The sequence below is a fragment of the Sinocyclocheilus rhinocerous genome, unplaced genomic scaffold (genome assembly GCF_001515625.1).
Source record: "Sinocyclocheilus rhinocerous isolate Xijiao unplaced genomic scaffold, SAMN03320098_v1.1 scaffold2834, whole genome shotgun sequence".
Lineage (NCBI taxonomy): Eukaryota > Metazoa > Chordata > Actinopteri > Cypriniformes > Cyprinidae > Sinocyclocheilus > Sinocyclocheilus rhinocerous.
In genome coordinates this window covers 21,498-28,002 of record NW_015662588.1, presented here as the reverse complement: position 1 = coordinate 28,002, position 6,505 = coordinate 21,498, and positions in this window count along the sequence as shown.

Here is a 6,505-nt window from a genome sequence, read left to right as displayed (position 1 = left end):
ACACACACGCACACACACACACACACACACACACACGCACAAACACACACAAACTCTTCACTGTAGGGCCAATGATCTGGAAAAACAAAAGAAAGAGCAAGAGTGATAACTATTCTGATAAACAGTCCATTAAAGTTTGCTTCAAGTCAAGGTTATTAACAAAATCATTTTTAGTTTTAATAAGTTGCCATTTTTACATTTACTTTGCATTCTATTTTAGGTTTATTTTAAAGACATTTCTATTTAATTTGATATATTTTAGGTTTTGTAATCATACTTTAGCAAATTATACTTTTTTGGTAACAATTATTTAACTAATTAATTATTTAAGAGTAATGACTAATCAATAGTCAATGTTAAAATGCTCTACTATTTTTTATAAAAAATAAAAATAAATAAATAAAAAAACAGAAAATTATATTTAATATTAATATTAAATGCTACAAGTGAATGCAGGCATCACAACATAAAAGTATGACAAATCTATATTAGTTTTACACATTTGATAAAGTTTACTTTTAACAGTTTTTTTACATTTACATTTATTATTAGTTTTTTACAGATTAATTTAAATGAGCATATATATTAGTTTTACACATTTGATAAAGTTTACTTTTAACAGTTTTTTTACATTTACATTTATTATTAGTTTTTTACAGATTAATTTAAATGAGCATAGATAACAGCAAAGGTGATCTAAAAGGGAAAAAAAAGCTTATTATCTAACATTATTATAATACAATATTATGTTTTATATTAAAATATTATACAAGTGCTTTTCCCAGTAGACAATCAGCGCACTTGTGGTTTGCTTAAATACAAAGTCACGCAAAGTCCTTGACTTGCATGATTGTGTCACGAATCCGGTCCGTGGCCTTCCGGCCGATTGCCACTAGAGGTCATTCTACCATTACATTGACTCTCACACTACACAGACTGTTACACATCACCCTGGACTACAGTTCCCATCATCCATTGCACTGATTACACACACACCTCTTCATGAAAACTTTTATTGCTTTTCTATAGTATTAAGCCTCAAATGTCATCTATACATCGGATTGGTTTCTTCTTTAAATTATAAAAAAGTAAAAATATGAATGGTATTATGTTATACTACAACTAAAATTAAAATAATGGGAAAAACCTTTAAGATAACATGTAGAAAGAAAACAAACGCATCTTAAGCATGCAGAATAACATAAGTGGACTTTGAACGATTAATTGCCGCTTTGAACGATTACGTAATTGTGGCATCCATAATTGTAATCGCGATTAGAAATTTGATTAATTGTGCAGCCCTAAGTGCTAGGTAGTAACTAGGGCTGTGTATTGCCAACAAAGACACAATATGTACCCAATACAGAGGCCACGATAAGATACTGCACCAATTTTTTTACCTCAGCAGAATTCAGTAAAACAGCTGTTTATTAAACACTGCATACTATAGGGCCATTGCTAACTATAGGCAGAGCAGGCAGTTGACCTTTGCATTATGAACGGCCTCCATAACAGTACCACAGTATAACAATAGGTAATGGCATAGGTTTCATGTTAATATTGGGTACTCGTACTCCCCACCAGGTACAATATTCTGATTGATTGCATCTTATTTTTAAGCCCATAAATAATAATGTACTCGTTCTAATATATATTGTAATATACTCATTCTATTATATTAATAAAATCACCTTACATTGCTGGTAGGTTATCATTGCACAAATTATCACACTCTCTACGTTTAAAAAAGTAAAAACAAAAATTAGAAGCGTTCTTAGCTAATGCGCTGTCTTTACTGTAGCTCACGCGCACACATTAGTCACTCAAACAGATCACACTGCGCGCGCACAGACATCCAGCAACACAGAAACTTTAGCGCTGCCCCGCAATTTCATCAATAAAAGAGCTTCGCCGCTGAAGAGCTAGGCTATATCTTGGTAACATCGTTTCTGAAGCAATTAAGGTCACCGCTTCACTGTTAAGAGAAACGTGGCAAAAACGGAGGCAATTCTTAAATACACCGTCTCTCTCTCTCTCGTAAATGAACACTTGATGAATTACACTTTTCTGAGAATAGAATATCGAAGTGGAGATCGCTAAACTGCAAGCTTACCGGTGTTTTCAGAAAGCCAGCACTTTTATCCATAGCGGAGAGCGCGTGCACATGGTTGCCAGCCAATGCCAGGTTGACAAAAAGAATTAACATTTATCAGATAATTCTGTATTGCGCAAGTGTGAAGCTCTGTGTCGGGGATTTCGTCTCTTTATATCAGGCAACCCGGCGGTTGGGTTCCTCTGCGGCCAGATTAAACCTTATACTCTATTCATTATTTTTTTAGAAACCTTGCACTTTTCAATTCTGTTTTTAAACGCTGTAGCCTACTTGTATTAAAATAAAGCGCGGTCCAACTGCTGCGCCGTGCTGCGATATCGATACTGAAACTTTACTGCGAACTTTATCGATACGATACCCCTATCGTCAAATAGCTGTGACGATAGGCCTACATCGTCGTATCGAACACAGCCCTAGAGTAACGGAGTACAAATAATCTGAATCACGTCAAAAATTAAGACGTCTTCCAAAAATTAAATACGTGTAATTAGATATTACAATTTAAGTCTCTCACACTCAGATTACAGTTATATTTTTATAGATTACATCACATGTTATTTACACAATGCCAGTAAATTATTCATAACGTATTGATTTGCCCTAATCCTTTTTCCTCTCTCTTAAATGTTCCTTTCTAAAAAAAATCCTTCTGCTTATGTACATTTAGAAAGTCTTCCAGTTTGGGGTAACCCTGGTGTAATGTTTGATGCACTTCATGATGTTGGTAAAGAATGGAAAATATTTTCTTGCGAGTTAAGTCAAAAGTAATCTAAAAGTAATCAAAGAATACATTACCTAATGTGTAATCCAATATCTTGCGTCACTAACTACAATTTACGTTATGTAATTTGTACTCCGTAATGGACTACAATTTGTAAGTAATTTTACCCATCACTGCTTAACAAATTAATGTAAATCATTCAAAAAGCCATTTGTATGCTCACTGTTGCATTCGATTCAATCAACAAATAAAAATAACTGTTTGTAAAACTATTATTCAATTCAATGTGACAATTCAAAATCATCTGTTAAACCATTCTTGCATTACTTGAATTTATAAATTAAAAATTGTTGAATCAAATACAGTGGCAATTCAAAATCAATTTATCTGTCTCCATCAGCCATACTAATATTTTTTTTTCTCCACTTACCTTGTATTATTTTATAGCAGTATACAGTAAGGATCTTAAATAGTGCAGTGTTAGTTTATGAATTATGACATCAATATAAAACATTCAATCAAAATATGAAAAGTCTTTTCGAACCTTCTAAAGGAATTCTAAAGTTGATGCAAGAAGCGCAATCCTGACATAAGCTGGGAGAGTCACAAGAGTGATGATATTTGGGCCTGGTACTACCACCACAACCAGTGTGATTTCTCTTACTCATCGTTACTGTAATAGCTGTAAGCCAAGAGCAGACTGGAGGTAAGCCAAGGTATCGCCTGAACCTTACAGTAGGATCTTTTAATAAACACACAAGTGCAAAGCTAACATCACTACTGATCATATTTAGAGAGAATAAGACACACATGTAATAAATATACTGTACACAAATAAACAGATGAATGTGCGCTTACAGGTGTCATTCCCTTTTACAGTTTACAGTAACAGGACACCTTATTTCATCAGCTCCTAACGGAGATGAAAAGCTTCTGATATTTGGGTCATTCTAGGTCTAATTTCTATGCTAAATATGTATTTTATACTCAACATTTTAATGGTCATAAAAACAACTGATTTTTTTTTTTTTAAGTGAAATATGACATTAACATGTTCTTGACCTGCATTACATTCATTCTACTGGAAATGCATCACGGCTAAAACAGAAAGACTACTTTACAATATTCCATTCATGTTTGATTACACAAAGGAAAGACATCAGAAGATAGCCTAATTTAGTTTGAAATACCCATATTGAGTCTCCCAGAAGGCCACTGAGAAACCCTTAAGCACATTAAATAAATGAGTTCCATTGCATCATTTAGTGAGAAAAACCAATAACGGGTTTCATGGGAAACTCAAAAAACAAACAAACAGCAAGACATCAAATCCACAGAGGCTGCTAAGTCTGAAGTTTCAGATCTCTTTCTTACCAGCTCAAAATATCAAAGCGAGGAAATCCTCAAAATACAGATAAAGTCCGGCGATTCTTTTCCCTGAGCTCTGGCTTCGGTTCAGCACCTCCTCCAGGTATCAAACACAAAGAGGATTTGTAAAGTAAAACCTTTAATGATGCCTTTTCTCTCTCAGCTCATAATAAATACAAGCAAGGGGAGGCGTTCAAACCTGTGTCTGCCTGTAGTACGAGTCAAATGCCTTTGTGGCAACTAACTCATTCAAAGCTCGGGCCACAAATAGCACACGGTGAGGCCACGTGAAGACCAGCAGCTGCAGTGGTCACAGACGTCCTACAGTCACTCCATCAGATTCTGGTTTCTGCCTGTCTCTGCCTTCTCTCATGAAGCACCTCTGACACTTAGGGCTAGATAACAAAGTTGTTCTAGATATTTCAGCCCTTAAATGATATTTCAAATATATGCTTTGAAATAACACTGTGCAAATTATTTACGCATGTCGTTTCAAACCCACATGACTTTTCTCTATGGCATACAAAATAAGATGTTTAGAAGAATGTTCATGCTGCTCTCTGCAATAAAATAGCAGTTCATAATGGCCATGCCTTCAAGTTCCAAAAAGTATGAAACCCCTAAAGGGATAAAAAAATTAGATGGAAAGAAAAATTGTGTCAATGCTTTTGCCTTTGCTTGTAAAAGCATTGAAATACACTTTTTTTTTTCTCCCACTTAAATTATTTCCATCACCATTTTGTGTTCACTCAGTTTCTCTGGGGAACTCAGTAGATTTGCAAGTTTTGTGAACTGAAACCATTTTTATATAATAAATACTGTCCTTTTTAACTATTTGTTCATCAAATAATCCTGAAAAAAGTATCACAGGTTCCAAAAAAATATTAAGCAGCACAACAGTTTCCAGCACTGATAATAAATCAGTATATTAGAATGATTTCTGAAGGATTATGTGACACTGAACACTGGAGTAATGATGCTGAAAATTCAGCTGTGCATCACAAGAATAAATCAGATTTTAATTTATATTAAAATAGAAAAACATTATTTTACATCATAATAATATTTCACAATATTACATTTTATCCTGTTTTTTTTATTTTATTTTTTTTATCCAATATAAGGACGCGGGCTCAGCCTCAGTCGTGTTGCCAGATACACGTATTACAAGCGTCAATGGATTTTTTTCTCTGTCTATAGAATCATATATAAAGACTCGAGACTTACTTGTGACTTGCAAAACAATGACTTGGTCCCACCTCTGCTATTTACACTTACTGCAAATAGCCGCGTTGCCTTTTTTTTCCCCCCCACTTAATTTAGGAAGTGAATAAAGTGGGAGGTTGCACAGCCCGTCTGATGTTTTTGTTTTGTGCAGTTGCTTCATGTTGCATATATTTTTGTTTGTTTGTTTAAGGTTAGTTTGGCCAATAACGGAGCAAAATAAACATGTAAAAAAAAAAAAAAAGTAATAAAAAGGAAATAAATTGGCAACAAGTATGTGAATGGGATCATTTGATTGTAAAAAAAAAAATTCGGCAATTGGAATCGGTCACGAAAAATCCTGATCAGTGCATCCTTAACTGGAATAGTTAGACCTACCTGAAAAACCTGAAAAAGCATGCTTCATTTCAGTTTTATCTTTGAACTATTGTTCCTATTTGTGCAAAATGGTTATCTATTACAATACAATGTTACAGTCAACAATGAAAACAATAAGTCTTATTTATTGATGATCAAAATCAGTATCATAACACTTGTACACAGATCTGTAGAACACGTAGGTTACATAATGATATTTTAAAATGAAAAACTTAAAATATGTACTTGAAAAGAAAACAGGATGACTTTGAACAGTATCATTGTAAAATTGTGAGGAAGAGCTGAGCAAGTCTTGCACATGTATTTCCTGGTCTGAGAGTGACTTCCTGCTTAAACAGGAAGTAATGGATACCAAAAAAGGTAGACATGCATGTATGTGAAAGGAGAATGTATATGTGTGAAAGCAGAAATGTATGCATGTGTAAGGAGAATGTAAGTGTGTGAAAGCAGAATGTATGTATATGGAAGGAGAATGTAAGTGTGTGAGAGAGAGTAGAAATGTATGTATGTGAATGGAAAGTTTCACTTTCTGAAATGAGTGACAAAAAATATTGACCTTTTTCATGATATTCTAATTTTTTTAGATGTACCTGTATGTGTGTGAGAGTACAAATGCATGTATGTGAATGGAGAATGTAAGTGTGTGACAGTAGAAAAGTATGCATGTGAAAGGAGAATGAAAGTGTGTGACAGTAGAAATG